This window comes from Ictalurus punctatus, chromosome 3, assembly GCF_001660625.3.
Source record: "Ictalurus punctatus breed USDA103 chromosome 3, Coco_2.0, whole genome shotgun sequence".
Classification (NCBI taxonomy): Eukaryota; Metazoa; Chordata; class Actinopteri; order Siluriformes; family Ictaluridae; genus Ictalurus; species Ictalurus punctatus.
Genome location: NC_030418.2, coordinates 23,175,390 through 23,201,526, shown reverse-complemented (window position 1 = coordinate 23,201,526; position 26,137 = coordinate 23,175,390). Strand labels below are relative to the sequence as shown.

Here is a 26,137-nt window from a genome sequence, read left to right as displayed (position 1 = left end):
GGGCTTAGCCCAAATGTGTTTCATTATGACAGTGCCCCTGTGCACAAATTGAGGTCCATAAGGACATGGTTTGCCAAGGTTGGTGTGGAAGAACTTGAGTGGCCTGAGCTCTGACCTCAACCACACTGAACACCTTTGGGATAAATTGGACTGTGCACCAGGCCTTCTCAGGCCTTGACATCAGTGCCCAACCTCCCTAATTCTATTGTGGATGAATAAGCACAAATCCCCACAGCCACATTCCAGAGTCTAGTGAAAAGCTTTCTCAGAAGAGTGGAGCTTGTTATAACAGCAAAGGGGTGGACCAACTAGGTATTAATGTCCATGGTTTTGAAATGGGCAGATATGGGTGTGATGGTCATGTGTCTATATACTTTTCTCTATATAGTGTTTAAAGTTTTACTCCATATAGAGGAAAACATTCATTCATCTTCAGTGGGTGCTTTATCCTGGTCAGGGTCATGGTGGATCCAGACCTCTGAACACTGGACATTAAACAGGTTTACCCCTTGGATGCGACACCAGTCCAACAGAGGGCACCGTGCACAGCTATGGGCAAATTAGAGTAGGATGTGGGAAGAAGCCACAGATGCGCTTCACAGGAACATGGGGAGAATGTGTGAAACCGCACAGACAGTAAACTGAGTTCATGATCAAACTGGGGACTTTAGAACTGTGAGGCTATCCACTGTGCCACTGTGCTCCCACAAGGAAAACAGCTTGGTGAATGACTTCTGATATGGTGTCCTAACACCTGCCAGAAGTAACATAATGTTAATCCATGCACCTTAATTGTATTCACATGATCAGTTAGTCTATATTAACAAAAATGTGTGGCTGGACCTGAGTAGAGTGAACTTTAAATAAACTTAATGCAAAAAGGTGGAATGTGCATTTTGTTATATATATATATATATATATATATATATATATATATATATATATATATATATATATATATATATATATATAAGTTATTCTATCTGTTTTTAGGTTTTACTTTCATGTCAGTAATAAAAGTATGAAAAAACATTTGTTGGTCAGAGTCTTTATACTGATGCTCAGATCTACAAAAATACTCAGTTAATCAACGATAATATCATAACATCATGTGTGACATGGACTGCAGATCAGACACTTTAATTTTGCAACAATTGTATAAAAAATAAACATTTAGGATATTAAGGTTTATGTGTTTATTATTTATGCATTGTCTTCTTACAGTTGCAGGGTCTCCAGTTTGTTTTTGAGCTCAGGGTACTCTCAGAGTTTCTTTGCACATTCTCCGTGTTTATGTGGGTTTCCTCTGGTTTTTCTGGTTTCCTACCACCTACCAAGAACATAGCAGTAGAATCAGTGTGTGAATGTGTGTGTGCAGGGTGTGCAGGGGGCCCTGCCCTTTGCCCCCACAATCTTCCATAGTTCCTGGGAAAGGCTTTGGACCCACTGTGGTCCTGATCAGGATAAAGCGTGTACTGAAAGTGAGTGAGATAATGAGTTTATCTGTGTGTGTGTGTGTGTGTGTGTGTGTGTGTGTGTGTGTGTGTGTGTGTGTGTGACAGAGAGAGAGAGAGAGAGAGAGAGAGAGAGAGAGAGAGAGTATTTCTGTATACGTAGTGTATGGGTGCGTGGGTGTAGTGTCTGACCCACAAGGAAAATGCCTCAACATGTGCACTAACATTCCCTTTCCACTAGATGGCACAATAAGGCGTGATTTTCTGTCCTTGCTGCTGTTTACTCTCACTACACGGAAATGTGCAAAGTCTGGAATGGTCTAGCAGCAACAAGCTGCTAAACTCTTGTGTTAAGCATATGTTTAGAATATTTGCTAATGTTGAAACATCTTGTGTATTTTATTTTATGTCAGAAATTGTGCCATACAAGTTGTATGAATCAGTTAAGAACACTAGGAGATGACAAAGGATACCCTGTAAGAAACTATTGTTCATATTCACATCAACCTGATTTCTGGGTCAACTCAAAAGTATGAAATCAAGTAGGTAATGAAACATGAACGATGTTATGACAGCCTGTAATACGGGCAATATTCAGCCAAATGCCTATGCAGGGCATATGTATAATCCACATAACTATTGACAAATTTTTGTTCCTCACTGTGTTAATATGATTACATGCATTGAAATTAAGAGTTCTGTCAAGTAGAATATACGTACATGTTTATTACCTATAGGGAATACAAAATGAAAGGAATTGGCATAGATTCTACTGGTCCTCAGAACGCTTCTGGAGGAATTAACACTTTTTTGAAATGAAAAAAATAATTCACTCATTCAAGGGGGGGATGGGGGCATTTAAAATAAAAAGTCATTTAATAATCTTCCCATAAGTGTTCATTTGGGTTGAACTCTGGTGACTGAAATCTGGAGACTGTAGCATATATAATTTTGCATAATTTTCATTTTCCTCAAACCATTTAGTAACCCCTCACGCCCTGTGTATGGGGTGGGGTCATCCACTCCCATCAGGATAGAAATGTTTCAGCATAGGCTAAAAGTGATCAATCAGAAGAACTTTGTTTTGATTTGCACTGACCCTTCAATCTAAAGAAACAGGTGGATCTACACCATACCAGAATGGGAAAATATCTTCTACTGAATAGCAGAGGCACCATTAGATATATAACCAGGTGCTATACAAACCCAGATAGCAAAATTGCTGTGGCCCAGATCCAGCTCACACCTGACACTTCCAGCCCACACATCCTTCCCACATACCGCGTGGAATGATGGCACTCGGCGCTCCACTCCTGTTTGTCAGATTTGGGCCACAAGCAGGCCATAGCAATGCCACATGAGTTACATTTTTGCCAGAGGTGGCCCACGTTTGTTTTGTGATATTTAGGACATATTCACTATTTACCACATGGGCCACTTTAGGGTCACATCCAGATTACACATTGCTGTGAGCACTGCATCTTTGTCCACTTGTGATTTGGGATATTTAAATGGTAAATGGCACACTTATATAGCACTTTTATCCAAAGCACTTTACACTGTGTCTCATTTACCCATTCACACACACACACACACACACACACACACCAGTGGTAGCAGAGCTGCCATGCAAGGCGTTAACTTGCCATCGGGGGCAACTTGGGGTTCAGTGTCTTGCCCAAGGACACTTCGGCATGTGGAGTCATGCGGGCTGGGAATCAAACTGCCAACCCTACGATTAGTGAACAACCCGCTCTACTACCTGAGCCACAGCCGCCTATTTGGGCCATGTTTGAGCCACATATTTCGGCCATATTTGCTGTTTTACATGTGGCCCACTTCAGGCTCATATCCATTTTGTCCGGACCAAAAGAAGGCCAGTAGTGCCGCATCACTGCCTGAAGTGGCCCACATCCAGATGCTATCTAGGAATACTTTGTATATAACATATTGAAAGGTCTTTAGACATTGAAAAAGCAAAGACTGTTCAAAATAAGTGGATCATTCATCACATCACATTCATCATGGTGATTCCCTGGTCTAGTACACCTGGTAATTAACTGGTGTACACTCTGTAAACTTAACTGGTGTACACTCTGCACATTTTTACATACACTATATGGCCAAATGTTTGTGGAAACCTAACCTCACACCTATATGTGCTTTTTGAATATCATGTTCCAGATTTAGTCCCTCTTTGTTGCTATAATAACCTCCACTCTTTTTTCTCCACTAGGGTTTCCACTAGATTTTGGAGCGTGGCTGTGGGGATTTGTGCTCATTCAGCCATCAGAGCATTAGTGAGGTCAGGAACTGATATCGAGTGAGGAGGCCTGGGATGCAGTCAGAGTCGGGTTGTCAGGGCTCTGTACATGCCACCCATTTTCTTCCACACCAACTTTGGCAAAACAGGTTTTATGGCGCTCACTTTGTGCACAAGGGCATTGTCATACTGGAACATGTTTGGGCCCCTTAGTTCCAGTGAAGGGAAATTGTAATGCTACAGCATACAAAGTCATCCTATATAATTGTGTGCTTCCAACTTTGTGGCTATAGTTTGGGGAAGGTCCACATATGGGTGTGATGATCAGGTGTCTGAAAACGTTTAGTGTCTGCCTCATTTTGCACATCATTTTAACATTGCACATGTCATTTCAGCTGCAGCAGTCACTTTACAGTTTATATGAATATCTATAAGTTATATCTTCTGTATGACAGATACATGAATGACTGAATATATGAATGTCCTCTATATGGTTTGTCTGCTGGAAGGGTTTTGTATGGTCATTGTATTTTATGTGACGTCTTCAGATAGATAGGTAGATAGATCGAGAGAGAGAGAGAGAGAGAGAGAGAGAGAGAGAGAGAGAGAGAGAGAGAGAGACTGGTAAGTAGATAATCACTACTCAGACAGGACGGCAAACACTACTTTAACAACTGGCATGGCCCAAGATTAATCACTGTTTTCACCAAGCTATCAATTTCATATTCACTTTAACTCTTAGGATAACTGGTTCCTCGTGGGTTCTTTTTATAGTTAAGGTTCATAGTCTCCCAAAGGGTTAGACTTAGAATCTTGACCCTATGTTGTGCGTGCAGTTATGCCTAGAAACTTTAATGTATGGTGCAACATTTCCCCCTAAAATGTATCCAATGTTGGCCATGGCCTGCATATGTGCCATAGCCCTCTGTAAATTTTATGTAAAAAATAAATAAATAAAAATAAAAAGACACATGATCTCCAATAGCCTCTCAGATAAGGCCATTTTTCTGGTTTTAATATGTCTATTTTCAGCACTGGACGGTAGCTTGAGCACTCCATTTCCTGTTACACAGGCTAGATTGAACTTTGCAAGAAAACAACCGAGCCAAGCAGTTGGTCGGCTTTCTGCCAGAGCATGCTGCCTTTTCTTTACTTAACCACTACTAGGAGAATGAGACTGAAGTGCCTGATACTGATTGTGCATATACCATAGGGAGACTGTTAACAGAAATGCCACTATATATGAGCGCGATAAGTAGTGAAGGGGGGTTGAATGGATGATCCTGCACTGCACTTGGAAAACAGCAGTACAGCTACCATCGCTATAGTGTAACATAACGTATATTTGCAGGGTGCATTTCGGTAGAAGTTAAGCTCTGTGTGTTAAAAACGATTTGCCTCTCTGACACACGCGGCTGGCCCGGCGCCTCCTCGCCATGCAGTCCTGTTGGCGGATTTACACACAGTGGGCGGGGACAAGAGACTTGATTCAGCCCTCGAGCCACAGCTCGATCTGTCAATCATTTCCGATGTTCTGCAATTCCAGCCGAGACATGCGGTTACAAAATCTTTAACCGGCTTCATACGAGTGGACAGGCGAGGCTTCTGACGCAAAAATGATCTGACGGATTGCATCCAGAAAGTGGCATGTGAAATCAAGCAGCCCTTCGCGATCGAATACACGGTGCAGTAGTTTACTTCAGAGCGGTCGCTACATGAGTTGCTAAAGCGGACCGGACAGATCATTTAAAAACAGGGTAAGTGACACAGCAACACTGCTACTACAACTACTGTTAGCAAGAGGCTTGCTTGAAGTCACCCTTAAAGTGGTTCAGAGGGTATGACGCGCGCGTGTGCATGCGTGTTTGCGCGCGCGCGTGCGTGTCTTTTAACCCCTTTCGTGTTCAAGCTGAAGCACCGCTGCTAATGTGTTAAATGACCGTGGACCATGTGACCTGTCCGCGCGCGCGGACCGCTGCGTTCAGTACAGCAGGACGCGCGTGGTGCACGGTAGAGTTACGTAACGTGACAGATGATAAGAGCTGCTGCAGTGACCTCTTATGTCTGACAGTGCTGAATTTAAAAATAATATCGTGTTTTTCAACCATATCTAGAGCACAATTCCTCAACTCTTTACCCGGAGTTTTCCCATCTCTAACACACCCACTTCAACTCAGGAAGGGCTGCTACTGGATGTAGCTGATGAGTTGAGCCAAGTGTGTTAGAGCAGGGAAAACACTCATTTGTGCAGTACAGCATAGCAGCATCATGCATATTTGTATGTTTTTACAGACCATGATGTATCTGAACAAGGAAGAGCAAAAACAGATAATTCTACGGATAGGAATTTGTGTGCTGAGAAAAATGGTGCACATATTGAGCAAGTTCTGCAAAGCTTGTTATTTTCTTCTGTGATGCTGAACCTAAGGTACACCCTGTACTATTGGACTTTTCCTTTTACTGAGAAAAGGCAGAACAGAAACATTTAGTCAGAACACACGTATAATGGAAGACTTACCATTATTCAGTGTTATTCAGTCAGCAAACAAATTTTTATACAAAACATGTTTTTAAGAGGTATTTCAAAGCTACATTTGTGAAACACTACTGTTTCAGTACTAGAAAAATCATCTAGATCATTGAGAAAGAATTAGTTAATTTATTTATCTTTTGCTGTCTTGCTCCAGTTTTCACTTAAGTGTAAACTTAAATACTCACATGCATCTCAGTGGTGATTTAGTCATGTGTTCAAATCCTAGCCTCTAAGGATGACAGTGGGTGCTTGAGTGCTTAACTCTCAACAATGTAACTGTATCCTATCTGAATTGTAAGTCATTTTGGATAAAATATTAGACATTTATTGGCATGTAGGCCTATTTAATCAAAAAGGTTGGTCAAAGGTTTTGTCCTAGGACCAGGTATTACACACAGCAGGCCTGTGGTTACATAATATTTATTGACTGACCATTATTATTGGCTTCCATTATAAGAGAGTTTTGAGTAAACCAGGTTTTCTTTTTTCTTTTTATTTCTTTTTTGTTATTTAGTTATTTAGCTAGTTAGTTAGTTAGCTAGCAAGTTAGTTTCGGAAATACATGAAAATGACATGATCACACCCATGCACAGCCACCCACACACACACACTCACACACACACTACACACTACACTACACTACACACTACATATGTGGTAGACAGAGATTATGTTAAGAAAAAAAAACTACAGACAGTGTTCACCAACCATCTTCCTGGAGATCTACCTTCCTGAAGACTTTAGCTACAACCATAATTGAGTCCACCTGACCATCTAGTCATTGCTTTAAGAAGTTCTTGATCAGCTAAAACAGGTGTGTTTGATTTTGGTTGGAGATGAAACCTGCAGGAAGGTAGATCTCAAGGAAGAGGGTTGATGTCCAATGGTGTACAGTAGGCCTATTAATTGTGTCTCAGCTGGACTCCTACACTGTAGGTGTTCATTCAGCTGATCAGTGCTAAAATGTAGTTGTGTTCATTAATATCAGTTATTATAATAACACATAAATATGCTTAACATAACACATAAAATTCTCTCATATTTTTAAGTTTTACTTGAAACAAACAGGAGTGACAGAGCAAGGAGAATTTTGGAACTGACATCCTTAAGAAATGGGAAGGAGGGTGGCAACACAAACTGCATTGCACTTTGCCTTGTCAGTAGTTGTTCACTATTCAAATGGTTTTTTAATTTTAATATTTTCTTTAGTTAGTTAGTGAAAACTCATTAAATGTTTGTGCCACAGTATGGGAGTTCCACCTTATGATAATTGTTCCAAATTACTTTTAGCATTATGCAAGCATAATTCTTACTCATAATGCACTTTCTGAATGGCTACTTTTAGATGCTCGGCAGTTGGACTCAGCCAGTTCAGAGAAGTATTTATGTGTTTTCTGTTCATGCATATCCTTATTATCCTCTTATAATTACATAATAATAATAATAATAATAATAATAATAATAATAATAATAATAAAACCAGTTTATGCAGGCTGTTAGTTTAAATTGGCCTAGTATGATATCTTTGAGATATAACCTGAAATTTAAGGACTCTGTACCTGCACTTGCTGTTCTTGTCGCAAATAGTTTCTGGTTTTGTCTGTGCTGGATTAGAGGAGCACATCTAAGTTTGCTGATAATCCAGATTACAGTGCTGCTCGGGATGACTGAGTTTAGAGCTCAGACTGATTGTAGTCACCTCATTAGCTTAGTGCTACTCACATGCCGTGCAACATTAGCTCTTTATCCTGACTGTAGCTGATTCAACTGTGTGTAACTTATTTCCATTTGATTTATTGATTTAATTTACAGTGGTACTTGAAAGTTTGTGAACGCTGCATAAATATGACCTAAAACATCATCAGATTTTCACACAAGTCCTAAAAGTAGATAAAGAGAAGTCAACCCAATTAAACAAATGAGACAAAAAATATTATTCTTGGTAATTTATTTATTGAGTAAAATGATCCAATATATTACATATCTGTGACTGGCAAAAGTATATGACCCTTTGCTTTCAGTATCTGGTGTAACCCCCTTGTGCAGCAATAACTGCAATTAAACATTTCCGGTAACTGTGGATCAGTCCTGCACATCAGCTTGGAGGAATTTTAGCCCATTCCTCAGTACAGAAGAGCTTCAACTCTTGGACGCTCGTGGGTTTCCTCACACGAACTGTTGCTTCAGATTCTTCCACAACATTTATATTGAATTAAGTTCAGGACATTTACTTGGCCATTCCAAAACATTAACTTTATTCTTCTTTAACCATTCTTTGGTAAAAATGACTTCTGTGCTTTGGGCCATTGTCTTGATGCATGCCCCACTTTCTCTTGAGATTTAGTTCATGGACAGAACTAAAATTCCTATATTTCCTTTAAAATTCACTGATATAATTCAGAATTCATTGTTCCAGCAATGATGGCAAGTCGTCCTGGCCCAGATACAGCAAAGCAGGCCCAAACTATGATACTTCCACCACCATGTTTCACAGATACGATAAGGTTCTTATGCTGGAATGCAGTGTTTTCCTTTCTCCAAACATAACATTTCTCATTTAAACCAAAAACTCTATTTTGGCCTCAACTATCCACAAAACATTTTCTCAATAGCCCTTTGTCTTCTCCACATGATATTTAGGAAACTGCAGAGGGGCAGCAATGTTATTTTTTTGAGAGTAGTGACTTTCTCCTCACAACCCTGCCATGCACACCACTATTGTTCAGTGTTCTCCTGATGCTGGACTCATGGACATTAACATTAGCCAATGTGAGAGAGGCCTTTAGTTGCTTAGGCGTTGCCCTGGGTTCCTTTGTGACCTTATGGACTATTACACGTCTTGCTCTTGAATTGATATTTATTGGTTGACCACTCCTTGGGAGTGTAACAATATTCTTAAATTTCCTCCATTTGTACATAATCTGTCTGACTGTGGATTGGTGAAGTCCAAACTCTTTACAGATGGTTTTGTAACCTTTTCCAGCCTGGTGAGCATCTACAACTCTTTTTCTGAGGTCCTCAGAAATCTCATTTGTTCGTGCCATGATACACCTCCACAAACATGGGTTGTGAAGATCAGACTTTGATTGATCCTTGTTATTTAAGTAAAACAGGGCACTCATTCACACCTGATTGTCATCCCGTTGATTGAAATCACCGGACTCCAATTCCACCTTCAAATTAAACTGCTAATCCTAGAGGTTCACATACTTTTGCCACTCACAGATATTTAATATTGGATCATTTTCCTCAATAAATAAATGACCAAGTATAATATTTTTGTCTCATTTGTTTAATTGTGTTCTTTTTTTTATCTACTTTTAGGACTTGTGTGAACATGTGAATATTATGGTAGCCTGTGTACCTTTGTTAACCCTTTAAACACTGAGGGCTTGTTGCTCCAGATTTATATTTCTCAGTCTTGTAACTACATATCTTTCCTACTGTATTAGTTTCACTGTTCATCCCAGGACCTGGAAGGGTGACCTGCTTTCTTTTATGACTCACAGGAAATGTATTCTCTGTGTTGAAGTCTGTAAAAAGCAATGCTGCAATTTATAGTTCAAGTTCTATTTTTGTGTGTATATGGGCATTTAAATGCAATAAAATTCTTGTGACACAGCAACAGAACAACATATATACTGTAAGGAACACTGTTATAGACAACATATACTCCCACAGGTTGTGTAGATAGTGTTATAAGGAGGGGGATATTGTACAAGGAGGGTGTGTATTGTATGTTTCAGAAAACAACATATAAATGTTAAACCCTGATGTATATGGGTTATAATAGCAGAGGACCACATCAAGTTCTACTCCTTTCAACCCATAACAAGAATCTGAGGCTATCATGGGCATAGGATCATGGAAACTGGACAGTTGAAGAATGGAAAAAGACAAGGTGATTTCCTCCCCTAATCTTCAACTGTCAAACTTTTTTTTTTCCAAACTTCAACTTGGCTGACAGGAGTGGAACCCAATGTGGTCTTCTGCCGTTGTAGCCCATTCACCTTGAGGTTTGATGTTTTGTGCATGCTGAGATGCTTTTATGCTTACCACAGTTGTAAAGAGTGATTATTTGAGTTAGTATTATTGACTTCCTGGCAGCTTAAACCATTCTGACCATTTTCCTCTGACCTGTCTTATAAAAAAGGCGTTTCCACCCACAGAACTGTCACTCACTCAGTGTTTTTTGCACCATTGTGTGTAAACTGTAGAGACTGCTGTGTGTGAAAATCTCAGGGGATCAGCAGTTTCTGAAATACTCAAACCAGCCCTTCTGGTACCAACAATCATAGTCACAGAGATCACACTTTTTCTTCATTCTGATGTTTGATGTGAACATTAACTGAAGCTCTTGACCTGATCTGCATAATTATTTTGCGTTGCTGCCACACAATTGGTTGTTTATTTAACTGCATGAATGTGCGGGAGTACGGGTGTTCCTAATAAAGTGGAGGGTGAGTGTACGTGTGTGCGTGTGTGTGTGTGTGTGTGTGTGCGTGTGTGTGTGTGTGTGAGTGAGAGAGAGAGAGAGAGAGAGAGAGAAAGAAAGAAAGAAAGAGAGTTAGAGTGTTAGAGAGAAAATGTAGTGTCCATGTAATGTAAATGTATTATATGATGATATATTATCTGCATGTAGGGTACTTTTAAATCTGTATTCTAATTAAATTATGATTATTTTATAAAATTATTTTATGTACCTTAAATAATTTTGAAAGGTACACTATGTACACATTTCTTGGTAAAATATACATATTAAAGGTACAGAGTATGTACCCTTGAGTGTACCACCCAAGTGACAGGGAAAGGTAAATTTTTTTCTGAAAGCATACAATAGTGTTTCAGGAGTGCTAATTACTGAAAAGTGGCACACTAGAAGCAGCAATGGTGGAAACTCCAGAGGTGCATATATCAAATGTCTCTGGAGCAGCAGCTACACAAACACGCACACACACACACACACACACACACACACACACAAAAGCAAGAGACCTTACTTCTGCAGCATTAATATTTCATCAGCGCACCTTTAACGGAGGAGGATGATGGGGTGAGCCACAATAGTCTAAAGACAAGCAATGCTCAGAGGCAGAACAAAGCATGCTAAGCTTTGATAAAAAATTACACTTAACTTCTCACACTCTTTACTTACCATTCATAACGATGTGTACTCCAGCTCAATGTTCTACTAGAGCAGGTGCATGTTTTATTTGAACATTTTTCTTTATGACATTCATAACTCCATGTGATAAGAAACATGTACATATTTGAAAATTGTCTTTTCTCAAAATTTTCTTAGAGAATGCATTTTAGTTTTAATTCTTAAAATAATAGTTTTAATATTCTTAAAAGAATATTAATATTAAAAGAATGTGCCCCATTTCTGGGCAAATATGTGACGCTGTTGTTGATTTGATATTTGTGGAACGCTTTTCTCTTTTAACTGGTTACTGGTAGTGATGCTTGTAAAGTGTGTTTTTTGCTGCTGTGTAAGTTTCACTGTTTGTGTATCACTGCTGTGCGTCTCTGTGGTGCTGAATTCAGCTGTTGATATGGTTGCTTGCAACAGTCTTTCTTGGGCTTGCCTTATTTGGTATAGTGTGCAATGATGTTTTTTTTTAGAAATGTTAAATGGTTAAATACTGTAATGGTTTTGCATGTAGTCCTAATACAGGCCATTTGCGATGGAAATAATGATATTTAGCATGATGTTGCATTGGCATGTGAGTTGCATTCAGATTTGAGCATCAGTGTAAGGACTAGCATGGCATTTGTAGGCCCATGTCTATCTATGGTGTCAGTATTTTTGGTTGGGTCTTACATTTGTTTGTAGTATGTGTGGTGAGCCTATCCTTTAGCTAGAAGTTCATGTAAATCTATTGTCTTTATAGCCATAGTGAATTAATTTCACAATGTTTACATTAGGTTTATATTAGGTTTATACAGGTTTATATTAATGTGCTCAATCTGATGCATTATAATTTCTATAGTAACAATTTATAGAGGGATTTGTTTGGTAGACCCTCACATAATCTCAGTATAAGAATTTGTTGTTATTTAACCAAGTTGTATATGTATAGTTGTTAAATGGTATACTTTTATTTTTTAACATTTATTTATGTAAGGAGACACCACATCAAGTTGTCAGACTGGCCGGAACCCTGGGGTGTGTGTATGAAAGTGTGTGTAGGTGTGTGTTTATATGTGTTTTCATGTGGTTGGGACTCAGTGTAAGCGATCAAGTATGCTGTGCTTCTTGTTTGCTGTTTGGAGTTAAATAGTTACAGTGCTCACTGTAGGAGAGGGCTTGACAACTTGTCAGTTATTCATATTAAAGCATATTGTTCAGTAAATACAATGGATTTAACCATATTGTTCAGTAAATACAATGAATTTAAGCATATTAAAGCATATAGTTTAGTAAAATCAATGAATAACTACGAAACTGATAATAAAGGTACGTCGTTTCAAGAGTGAGGAATGTACATCTGGAGCCACCAAACGGTCTTGGGTGTAAAAGAGAAAAAAATTAATCAGATAAATAATTTTACCCTACCATTTGTTACTGTGAATAATTTGACAGTAATAATACACATAATGACAGTACACATATTGATAATACTTGCAATATTCAAAGTGCATTATCACACCATTTATCACAGTAGTGATATGATATTGACTTAACAGTAGCTGAAACCCAATATAAACTTATTCAGTTTATTCTATTGACAACATATAACTTTAAACAAGACAGTAAATAAAATCTAATGTATTTTTGTAGGATTAACACCTATATTCTTTATTAATAGGTAATAATAACATCCGTCTACATCTCAATGTCTGTATTCAATGTTGAACACTATAAGTAATGTATTGGTTAGCAGGATTTTGCTCTTCATCCCTGCGTGGCTCTCTGTTTCCTGCCACAGTCTTGCTTTATTGTGTTCCAATATGTAAAACTAGACAGCAGGGGAATTTTGATGACTAAGCACCCAGACACTTTCTGCTGTTAATGTGCACTTGATATTACATGACTAGTGCAGGAAGCTGTTTTGCCACAGTTTGACTTTTATATGATTAATTTCTGTTAACACTGCAGATTGTAAATCTTAAATCGCATCAGAAAAACAACAGATATATTGGAAATAGTACTGTGTAACTATTTATTTCCATGGTTGTAATTTGTTATCGACCAAAATACTAATCACAGTGAGCTTTGCTAAGGCTTTTGCTAAGGTTTTTTTTTCCTTTGTATGGGGAGAAAAGAGTTGAGATGACTCTTCTCCTGTGTTATTGTGCTGTAAATTGTTCATGCTAAATAATGGATAAGCAGAAGCATTGGTTGTGTGTGTCAGGTAAGCAGGATCAGCAGCCTGGTCTCACACTCCAGACTCCAGCCTAGGTCACAGGGACTGCTTTCTTTCTCTCTCTCTCTCTCTCTCTCTCTCTCTCTCTCTCTCTCTGTCTCTCTTTCAGCCAACTGTTGGACAGTGAAAGCATTAGTGGCTGATGGTCACCCACAGTCCTGGTGGTACATCTCACTCTTGTCAGTGCTGATCGAGCAGGTTGAACTGACAGGAGAGTGGGTTCTCTGATTGGCTGTTCAACTTAGCACATCAGTGCAGGGAATGAAAAGTGAACAGAACAAGCAAACAGCAATCTCAATAAAATACAAAAATATATAATTTCTGCTCATCTGCTCTTTATTTCCAAAATTTTGCTCATCACGAGGTTTCACAAGGTTTCAGGTTCAAGCAGGCCATTTAAACAGATTCAATGTAAAAGAAAGAAAGAAATGACTGAATGAAGGAATAAATGAATGAGATAGTTCGTTTGCCTGAATCCCACACTTCACTTTCAGCGGCTCCCATCTTGGGGTCGCCACAGTGGATCCTTACAAGTTTTATGGATGCCCTTCCTGAGGCAACCCTCCCCATTTTCCAGGCTTGGGACTGGCACTGAGAGTGCACTGGCTCGTGCAACCCTCCAGTGGCTGGGGTAGGTTCCCTGACCAGGAATTGAACTCGAACTGCAGCAGTGAAAGTGCTGCATGCTAGCCAATAGTCCACCTAGGAACCTAATACCACACCAAGTACCTTATACCACACTAAATTTCATATTTGTAGATAGTGTACTAATTTAACATTCTATTTTGTATGAGACTTGGGACCCTGATCAGCATTCTGGTATTTTGGACAGTACTTTTCCTTTCAGAAAAACAATATGAATTCTGTGTATGTAGGTGAATACCAGATATCAGTCTTAGTCTTTACAGTGTGCTCAAGTATAACATTTTACAAATGGACTGGGGGATAATAATTAATTGGACAGGGTTGGCATTATATCTTTGATGTCTGCTTAGTGTCATTACATTATTAGTATTAATTATGCTCATTATTAATACTAATAAAATCAGCTGTAGGAATTGAGCACTTGAAGATATAATCAGCTGCTATGAAGATGGAAAAGAAAACAATACATAATAAAATATCAAAAAACTAAAGTAACTGGTGGGTAGTGAAAAGAATACATTTCTTTACAAATATGAGTATTATTACAGTAAAAGTAGCCATTTTTCACAACTTTACTTAAGTGAATATAGCTGAATAAACAAGGATCATTCCTGTTAATAATCAGTTAACTCACAGAAATATGTGATCACTCTGGTGTCTGTCATTGGTGACTGTGTCTGCACCATAATGGCAATTAGCTGCGGATTGGCAGCTGCATCTCCATTTTCCAGCGTTCCTTGTTTTTTTAGCAGCTGAGCCCGGCATTGTAGTAAGAGACACATAGCTAGTGCTGGTTTGGTGCCTTGTATCATAAATGTGTGCCAGGCCTGGTGAACAGAGGCTGCAGTCAGGCGACAAGCAGCAGGAATAAAGGGCACATTCTCTCATGGCTGGCCTTCTTCTCCAAGCCCCTCATTATGTGTATGGAGTGGAGTTGAGTCTGCTCCACCCTTATTATAAAACTCCCCATCATCACACCGCAATGTGCCGACTCCTAGACTCCTGCCTGCGTGAGCCTGGCTAATCACTGTGTTTTTCCAAAAAAAGCCAAAAGAAGTCTCTTTGTCTTGACAGTTGAAGAGTGAGGTTATTTTACTATTTCTTCATGTACGTTTATTGTTCTTGACCTGATCGTTCAAACACCACCAACTACAGTTGCAATTAAAATTATTGCAAATCAGGTTTATTGTCAAAATTTACAAACTTTCAGCTGTTTGCAATGAACAAATCAAACAAAAGCAATTGAAATAGTTCAACACAACGAATGCTTCAAGTGGTTTCCCCAGTTTCAACTGAAAATGCAACTTATAATGATTTCTCCAGTTTCAAAATTATTCAATCCCTTCATGGCAAGCTAGGGTTGTCACAGTACCAAAATTTAAAGTAGTCTGTACCAATATCAGTAAAATTCCACGGTACTCTGTAGTAATTTCGGTACCAAAGCGAAACACAAAAACATGCTAATTGAACAACACCCTATTTGATTAATAATGTTAAATATCAATATAAAATGTATTTTTACAAATGCCATTCTGTATACTTCAAGTATTTCATTATTAAAGCTACTAGAGTTATCCAGACAAGAATAGAAATGTTTTTCTGACTGATATTAAAAACATAAACCGTGCTAGCCACACATCTATTATTTTCTAACACATAAATTTCAGATATATAGGTCATCAAAAAGCCTCTGATGTGTAAAATTAGTAAACCCCGTCATGTCCTCCAATTTATTTTACCCCAATAAAAGTTAAAGCATTAAATGGTTAATAAGGACTCCTGACCGTATTAGCATTAAGCATACATATGCTAACCATTAAATAAGCAAAAATGAGAATGTTTTCTTGCAATAATACACACAAATTAAACTATACTACAACATTCTTAATGAAACTCCTACCATCATTTTAAAATCACCTGCTTGAACTGCTTGAATAAATACTGCGGTTAAACAGCGGCTCTTCCTGAAAGTATGGTTAATCTATCAGCACATAAATATGAGGGGTGTGGCTTTTTCACACTTATCGGTAACAGCTACACAAGCGTCTGAGAGAAATACATGTATTTCGCCTACCATATAGTAGGTAAGTATGCGGTTTCGGACGCAGCCCTGGCGGAGCTGTTGCTGCTTTGGCTCCAATATCTTCTTGTTGCACAGTGCACCCATGAAAAGTTCCTGACTGACTACCTGTCAGTACTACTTATGAAAATCTGGTACCGTCAACTTTTTTCTTTTTAGTACCGACTTGGTACTGTACTTTTGACAATCCTATGGCAAGCATCTTTAGTACTTAGTAAAGCACCCTTTTGCTGTTATGACCTGCTACAAACAAGATGCATAGCTTCTGGCAACGTTCCTGAAGGATCTTAGCCCATTCCTCATGAGCAATGGCCTCCAGTTCAGTAATATTCTTGGTGTGCTGCCAACACCTTCTTCAAATCCCACCAGATGGCCCTGTAGAATCTTCCAGGACTTCTTCTGCAACCAAGCCTTGGTGGAATTTGAGGTATGCTTTGGATCATTGTCCTGTTGGAAGGTCCAATGACGCCCAAGCTTCAGCTTCCTCACAGACAGCATGAAGTTTTCTCCAAGGATTTCCTGATACTTCAATGAATCCATCTTGCCTTCCACACGCTGCAGGTTTCCAATGCTGGAGGATGCAAAGCAGCCCCAGAGCATCACCGAGCCACCACCATGCTTGACTGTAGACAGAGTGTTCTTTCTTCATTCTTCTTCCTCCAGACATACCGCTGATCCATCGTGCCGAAATGTTCCAGTTTTGTTTCATCGCTCCACAGAACAGAATCCTAAAATTTCTGTGGCTTATTTATATGATTTTGAGCCGACTTTTCTTGTGCTTTTGGGTCAATACTGGTGTCTTGGAGTTCTGGCATGGAAACCTGTGTTTAGTACGCACCTTACTGTGCTCACTGAAACCTCACTGCCTGTTGCCACCAAGTCTTGCTGCAGGTCTTTTGCAGTCACTTTTGCAGGGTTTTTCACAACCTGCCTTCTCAGAAATCTGGTTGCAGTCATTGATAGCTTCCTTTTTCTGCCCCATCCAGGTATTTCATACACTTTCTGCCCTTAGCCAGTTCAGGTATTTCATGTGTTCCAGCTCAAGCATACCTGGTGCAACTAATAAAGCCCTTGATTAGTTGCATCAGGTGTGCTTGAGACCTCTTTTGTATGTTTGTGCTGTTGTGAGGGATTCTATTCTTGGGTTTGAATAATTTTGAGACTGGAGAAGTCATTATAAGTTGCATTTTCAGTTGAATTTGGAAACCACTTGAAGCATTCGCTGTATTGAACTATTTCAATTGCCTTTGTTTGATTTGTTCATTGCAAACAGCTGAAAATCTGTAAATTTTAGCAGTAAGCCTGATTTGCAATGGGGTAGAATACTTTTGATTGCAACTGTACTTGGTGTAATTTGCTCAATTTGTTGATTTCATATAGCTCAAATATGTCACGTTAACACTCTAGCATATGAATAGGCACATCAATTTGGCTCAGCAATGGCTCCCTCTATGGAAGTGTGTGCTATTATTAGTTCATGTGAGGCCCAATGTGACATAACGTGGCATAAAGCACTCCAGCTGTCTCAGTGAGAGGTGTGGCATTCACACACCTCTGATTTGCCAAACAGATGCTTGATTTATAATCCAACCTGCCCAACACTATAATGAGCGAGGGACAGAATGGCTAGATGAAAATAAGAGTGAGCAAGAGGGACCATGTGCCAGATGAGCTCCACGCCTCCAGCCTGCCACCAGTGCTAGAAAGGATACAGCCAAGATTGTGGCTGGCAGAGGCAAGACGTATCGAATCAGCTGAAAGGCTTCGTGCTTCCCTATTGTCTGTTGGCTGTAATGAACATGAGTGCAGAGCGGTTATGTGATGGAGATCTTCCTATCTGTCTCTCTATCTAATTCTGCTAAACATCTAGGAATTCAAAGTGCATGAAACAGAAAAGAGAGCTGCTGGGAGTCACAGCCAGCCACAGATGCTGTGAGAACAGAGCTCACTGATGGCCAGCTGCTCCTCTCTAGCTCTCTCATACATTTACTCCTCTCTCTTTCTCTTTCTCTCTCTCTCTCTCTCTCTCTCTCTCTCTCTCTCTCTGAGTCTCCTTCTTTCTCTCATTCTGTGTCTCTCCTTCTCTCCTTGTGTGGCTCAACCCCATCTATCTCAGTCTCTAATACACATATTGACTCTCTCTCTCTCTCTCTCTCTCTCTCTGTCTGAGTCTCCATTCTTTTTCTCTTATTTTGTCTCTCTCCCTGTCTGATTTACCCAATCCTCTCTCTGACACATATTGACTGATTCTCTCTCTCTCTCTCTCTCTCTCTCTCTCTCTCTCTCTCTCTCTCTCTCTCTCGCTCGCTCGCTCTCTCAGGCATACAGGCACTGTGTCTGCCTGTCTCCCTCTATTATTAGCCTTCTTTTTGCCTGATTGAGCACAACAAACATTATTGGTTTATTTCAACCCAGTTATCCAATGGGTTGCATATTAAAATATGATTATAATATGATTTGTACAAAATCTTTGTGTACATATAATATTGCTGTACCTGTTGTTTCAGCATAACCAGGCAACAATTCTCATCCTCTCCGATACAGACAGCTCTATGTATTCATTCTTGAGTAAGCTGACCAAACTGAATGCTCTCGTCTATATCCAAAAGGTCACAGGAAATAAGGACACTTATAAAACAGTCAATTAAGATAGATAGTGTGTTTCTTGATTATCTGTTTTGTTGTTGCAGTTTATTTATAGTAGCAAGCACTGTTACTGCACAATATATATTTTGCCAAGTGATTGTGGACAAAGGACTTGATGTTTGAGTATGAGGGTGGTGTGGGTGGGAGGGGGTCTAAAGGGTTAGGGGACAGGGTTGGGGCGTGTATGTGTGTGCGTATGTGGGTGCTGGGGCAGGGGGAATGGTTCATAGAGTGCAGGAGGGAGGGGACAGAGGAGGGGGTGTGCTTTTGTTTTCTTCTCGGTTGCTGAGCAATAAGGACTAAAGCATTGGGAACAGCTGTGAGGGCTGAAGCCTTTTCTTTCTCTTTGCCGGAGAAGCCCTGAAGGCAACACACAGATCGAGCGCTTCTAAAGAGTGAGAGAGAGAGAGAGAGAGAGAGAGAGAGAGAGAGAGGTGGAGGGGGCGGAAGGCTTTCTGATGGCATACTGTGAAGGAGGAACGTGAGGCAGATTGAGAGGGAAACAGTGGCTGGCCAGCGGACAGAGATCAGAGGAGAAATCTTTTTTCTTTTCTTTTAAAAAAAAATAAATAAATGTCTAGTGTGAAGCAGCGAGAGGCTTGAGCCAGTTAAGCAGAAAGAAGATTGTCATGGGGGGATAAATGTTTGTTTGTGTCTTTTTGAAACTGTATATGATACAGTGTTTCAACAGAGGAAAAAAGGGAGGTGAGGTGAGGCAAAAACTGGCTCAGTGCCTGTAAAAGGCAGAACAGGTTCAATTAACGAGGGACAGTATATCCTTCAATTGATATCATGCTATAATGTAGGTGTAGATGGTAATGACATAGTATAGTTGTTTTACTTTTCTTAAAAAAAAAGAAGAAGAAAAAAGGAAAAACATTTAGGGGCATGCTTGTACACTGGCCTGGGTTCAGGAATCTGTAATATTATCAGTATAGAACATTTCCAGTGTAATCTCTATCTACAGCATCAATAGTATATGTGCAATTACCAAAGAGAATTTTGTTCTTGTACACAGAAAGGTTTTTACACACAGTACACTGGAACACAGCATTTTAACAATTTTGAATAGTGTTTTGAAATTTACATTTAATATGTTTTTAAATGCCTAAGAAACACTTAAAAATGGCTTAGAAACATCTTGTCACCAACCTTGAGACGGTACGGAAGCAGGAGCAGGAGGCGGGTGAACAGAGTAGGATCGGGAAGTTCAGGAAGCGTAGTCGTAGAGTCAGCAAGGGTCAAGCGATCGGGCGAATAATACAAATGGGGATATCCAGAAAGCGTAGTCGAGACAGGAAGCGAGGGTCGAGGATTATAAGAAACAACGAACTAGATCGGCTTGGTAACGCAGCAAACTAGGCTACTGAGCGTATACTTCACGCCGATTCGCGGTGGCTGTCTTCTCTAAGTACTAGTGTGTGATTGGTGCCAGGTGTGTCTGATCAGAACTCCGGGGATGGGGAGCGCATGCGTGCCTGGGAAGTGAGTATTGCATCCTGGGAATTTGAGTTATGATCAGACCGAGCTGTGACAGAACCCCCCCCCCCCCCCCCCCCCCCCCCCAAAGGGCTCACTCCGGGAGCAGAGTTCTTTCTTGGCCTCCCCCGGGGTCGTGGACCTGGGAGATGAGGATGAGTTGTGTGAAAGTCCTTGGTAAGCTGTGGATCAAGTATATCCTGCCTGGGAACCCAGCACTGTTCCTCAGGTCCGTAACCCTCCCACTCAACCAAATACTCCAGCTTGAACCTCCTGTGTCTCGAGTTGAGGATGTTCCTGACGCGGTAAGCCGGTTGTCCATCAATCTCCAGAGGGGTCGGGGGAGTTTCAGCTGGTACTTCAGTGGCTAGAGGACCGTTGACAACAGGTTTGAGACGTGATACGTGGAATGAAGGGGAGATGCGACTGTGTCGTGGCAGTTCCAGACGGTAGGTGACGTCATTGACTCGTTTGAGAATCTTGAATGGTCCCATGTACCTCGGTGCTAGTTTTTTACAGCCATGCGCTTGTCTCAAGCCTTTTGTGGACAACCACCCCCGATCGCCGGGTTGGTAATCAGGGTGTTCCTTGCGGCGGCGATCTGCTTTGTGTTTGTACATGTCTGAGGCCTCCCTCAGGCGTCGGTGGGTGTCCGCCCAGACACGCTCACTACGTTGGAACCAGTGGTCAATGGCCGGAGCTGCGGTGGGAGTTGCGTTCCACGGGAACAGAGGGGGGTTGGTAACCGAGCACGCACTGGAAGGGGGTGAGATTGGTAGCCGAATGACGTAGTGAGTTCTGGGCGTACTCGGCCCATGGCAAGAACTTGCTCCAATCCTCTGGGTTATTGGCACAAAAAGTACGGGGGAATCGTCCCAGTTCCTGATTGACTCATTCGGTTTGCCCATTGGCTTGTGGGTGATAACCGGAGGTGAGATTCACTGTCACTCCCATCTTCGTCATGAAGCTGGACCACACTCTGGAGGTAAACTGTGGGCCCCTGTCACTGACAATCTCCTCAGGAATGCCGTAATACCTGACCACATGCTGGAATAGAAGTTCAGCTGTCCTGAATGCAGTGGGGAGAGCGGGTAAGGGAATGAAACGTACGGACTTGGAGAACCGGTCCAGTGCGACTAGAATTGTGGTATCTCCTTGGGATCTAGGCAGGTCTGTTACGAAATCTACAGATATGTGTGACCATGGGCGTTCGGGGATAGGTAAGGGCTTGAGCCTCCCAGCGGGGAGGGTCCGAGGTACTTTACTCTGTGCGCACGATGAACAGGACTTCACCACCTTGTGTATGTCTCCTATCATATTGGGCCACCAGTATTTCTCTTCCAGGAGATGGTGTGTGCGTTGTGTTCCAGGATGTCCCGTACCGAGTACCGTGTGTGCCCAGATGATGAGTTCTTGGCGGTGCTCTTCGGGTACGAAGAGTTTGTTAGGAGGACACTTTACAGGTACTTGGGACTGGAGAATCTGCTCTAGTTCCGCGTCCAGCTCCCACTCTAGCGCACTGATAACACATGAAGGACGAATGATGTACTCCTCCTGCTCGTTGACCCGTTCTGTCTGATCAAGACGAGACAGAGCATCCGCTTTTGTGTTCTTGGACCCGGGTCTGTAGGATAACATGAATTGAAATCTAGTGAAGAATAGGGCCCATCGGGCCTGGCGGGGTGTGAGTCGCTTTGAAGTGCGAAGGTACTCCAGGTTCTTATGGTCCGTGAAGATGACAAATGGATGTGTAACCAGTGTCTCCACTCTTCCAGCGCTAACTTAACTGCCAAGAGTTCCCAATTCCCCACATCGTAGTTTCTCTCGGCTGGGGAAAGCTTTCGCGAGAAGAAGGCCACCGGGTGAAGTTTTGGCTTTTCTCCAAATCCTTGGGACAGAATGGCTCCTACCCCGGTTTCTGATGCGTCCACCTCCACTATAAACGGTCTGGATGGGTCTGGATGTTTGATGAGGGGTGCAGTGGTGAAGGCTTTCTTGAGCTTGTCGAAGGCGGATTGGGCAGTTGAATTCCATGCCAGACGTTTGGGTTTCCCTTTTAGCGGGGATGTGAGGGGGTTGGCGACGGCACTGAAATTCCTGATAAATCTCCTGTAGAAGTTTGCAAACCCCAGAAACCTCTGTAGTTCCTTGATCGTCGTGGGTGTGGGCCAGCTTACTACCGCCTGGACCTTTTCTTGGTCCATGGAGATTCCCTCGGGGCTGATGACGTATCCCAGAAATGTGATGGTGGTTTTATGGAATTCACACTTCTCGGCTTTCACATATAGCCGGTGACGGAGCAGTCGCTGTAGCACTCGGCGAACGTGGTGAACATGTTCTTCCCGGGAGTCAGAGTATATCAGTATGTCGTCGATGTAGGCGATCACATGGCGTCCCAGCATGTCACGTAACACATCGTTAATTAAACATTGGAAGACCGAGGGGGCGTTAGAAAGCCCATACGGCATGACCTGATACTCGCAGTAGCCTGAAGTTGTGCTGAACCCAGTCTTCCATTCATCTCCCTCTCGGATCCGGACCAGGTTGTATGCACTGTGCAAGTCCAGTTTCGTGAAGATGGTGGCCGTGCGTAATTGTTCCAGAGTGGCTGGTACTAGAGGGAGTGGGTAGCGGTACTTGATGCAACATTGGTTTAGTCCTCGGTAGTCGATGCACGGTCGTAAACCTCCTCCCTTCTTCTCCACGAAGAAAAATCCCGCGGATGCTGGAGAAGTGGATGGTCGTATATACCCTTGGTGCAACGCCTCCTGAATGTACTCTTCCATGGCTTTTTGCTCAGTGATCGTTAACGGGTAGACCCTCCCTCATGGTGGTGTAGTGCCTGGGAGCAAATCAGTAGCGCAGTCGTAATCATGGTGGGGAGGTAGTCCGCTCGCCTTCTTCCTACTGAATACCTCTATGAGGTCGTGGTAAACACTGGGGATCTGAACGTTATCTGCCTTATCTGGGCTTTCAATGGAGGTGGATGCTACGGAGATCACCGGGACTTGAAGACAGTGATTAATACAGTGAGCTGACCAGCACGTGATTTCCCTTTGGTTCCATGAAATTTGGGCATTGTGATGTTCGAGCCAAGGGAGACCGAGAACCACTGGGTGCCGAGCCGTCACTATGACATGGAACGTGATCTTCTCCTGATGAAGGGCGCTGGTTCGGAGGTTAACAGGTTTGGTGCAGTGGGTGATTATGCCATCTCCTATGGGGGCCCCATCAATGGCTTGGACACGGCGGGGGGTGCAGAGAGGATGAACGGGGATGTTATATTGGCGTAAGGTCTCTTGGCTAATGAAATTCCCCGCCGCTCCCGAGTCGATCAGTGCTTCTAAAACACAGGAAAAACTTGAGTAACCCACTATAACGGGCAATACGAAGGCAGACTGAACAGAGTGCTGGGTAATGGGTTCGGAACTCACCCCTGCCTGAAGTGGTCTGTCAGCTTTGGCTTCCCCTCGGGTAGAGCCCTGCTTGAGAGGGCATTGTGGCACGAAGTGGCCCTTCTCACCGCAGTAGAAACAACGGTGTTCACAGCGCCGTCGTTCTCTTTCCTGCGTGCTCACCCGAGTCTGTCCCAGCTGCATGGGTTCACTAGAGTGCACAGGTGTCAGTGCTTCCGCCTCACTGCGTCCGGGGCGGCGGCTACGTAGTAGACGATCCAGGCGGATAGCTACGTTGATGAGTGAGTCGAGGGTCAAAAGGACATCGCGGCACGCCAGCTCCATTAAGATGTCAGCATTTAATCCCCGGCGAAACATGGCTTTTAGAGCGGTTTGATTCCATCCGCTCTGGTCGGCGACAGTGCGAAATTCGAGGGCGTAATCCGCCACACTCCGTGATCCCTGCGCCATGGACAATAAGTCCTCCCCAGTCTCCCGGCCGTCTGGAGAGTGATCGAATACCGTGCGGAAGCGTGATGTCAGCTGCTCAAACGTGCTGATACGGTTCCCTTCCTGTTCCCATTCCGCGGTAGCCCAGAGGAGAGCTTTCCCGGTTGAAAGTTCCATGAAGTGGATGATCTTCTGACTCTCCGTCATGTCTGGGTACGTGGAAAAAAACACGGAGCACTGGAGTAAAAAACCCCGGCAGCGTGCGGGATCTCCATCATACTTCTCCGGCGCTGGAGTGGGAGGGAAGCGTGGGGTCGGCACCGTAGCAGACTGCGCAGCTTGATTTAACCGAGCTACCTGCTCAGTTAGGTAGGCGAGACGGTGATCATGTTCGCTAAGCATCCGGCCATGTCCCTCGATGGCGTTCGGCCAACGATTTCCCGCTGCCTCCATTAATAGGCGAAGTATTCTGTCACCAACCCTGAGATGGTACGGAAGCAGGAGTGGGAGGCGGGTGAACAGAGTAGGATCGGGAAGTTCAGGAAGCGTATTCGTAGAGTCAGCAAGGGTCAAGCGATCGGGCGAACAATACAAATGGGGATATCCAGAAAGCGTAGTCGAGACAGGAAGCGAGGGTCGAGGATTATAAGAAACAACGAACTAGATCGGCTTGGTAACGCAGCAAACTAGGCTACTGAGCGTATACTTCGCGCCGATTCTCGGTGGCTGTCTTCTCTAAGTACTAGTGTGTGATTGGTGCCAGGTGTGTCTGATCAGAACTCCGGGGATGGGGAGCACATGCGTGCCTGGGAAGTGAGTATTGCATCCTGGGAATTTGAGTTATGATCAGACCGAGCTGTGACACATCTCTACAGCTTCTTCATTATAAACCCTCCATGACTGACTTATGAGCTATACATGAATGTGCAAGTTTAAAAAGCCCACGTCTTTCTGCCTTCTCAAATAGTTTAATATCACTAACCTAGCCCTAGCTAACTAGCTGACATTTGTCACAATTTTTTTTATTAATCATTAATAGTTTATTAATTTATTAATAAATAATTTTTTTTATCACAACATTACACTGTAAAAATTTGACAGTAAATTTTATTGACAGGAGGGTAAACAACTGTAATACATATTTACAGAAAATACTGTAATATATTGCATATAAAATAACACACAATCCAGTACATTTTCTCATTTAGCTGATGCTTTTTAAATAACACTACTTACAGTTGATAACTATGAAGGTTAAGGATCTTGCTCAAGGACCCAACCATGGCAGCTTGTCAGGGCTGGGATTTGAATACACAGCTAAATGATCTGTAACTCAATGCCTTGACCATTGAGCCACCACAACTAGCTAGCTTACAGTGTAGCCAACTAAACTAACCAGTTTAACACACAGGTTATGTGACAACAAGTCATTGAGTTTGTGTGTAATGCTCCTCGTATCAGTTTTATATGGAAAATTTAGAAAATTGATCCTAATGCCAGTCTGTACATATAATTAGAATTAGCTGTCCAAGAAGATTTATACACTTTATTAAGTTCAAGGGTACTGTGAGTCTAATTGTTTGTCTTTTGTTTTTGGTTAAAATACCCTGAATATGATCTCTAAATTACAAAGATTGTTTCTATTATATCTAAATTAAAATTGTTAAGATAAACTAAAGGTTTCCATTCTAAGGTTCATCCTGATGCTGTGCTAATATTTTGACTAGACTGCACTTGTAATTTTGTGAAAGAAGGTAGTATTAATAATTTAAGTGTGGACATGAATTAAAATATTACAGCAATACATGCAGAGAACTTACTG

General features: G+C 41.9%; 1 protein-coding gene across 2 annotated transcripts in view; it reads left to right on the top strand.

Moving 5' to 3' along the window:
* The first annotated feature begins 5,235 nt into the window (after positions 1-5,235).
* Positions 5,236-26,137, top strand: part of sertad2b (SERTA domain containing 2b) — a 46,871-nt gene continuing 25,969 nt past the window's right edge. For both annotated transcript variants that reach the window (XM_017464445.3, XM_047154091.2), the window contains exon 1: positions 5,236-5,474. The gene's annotated coding sequence lies outside the window, so the exon portion shown is untranslated. The remainder of the gene's footprint in view (positions 5,475-26,137) is intronic.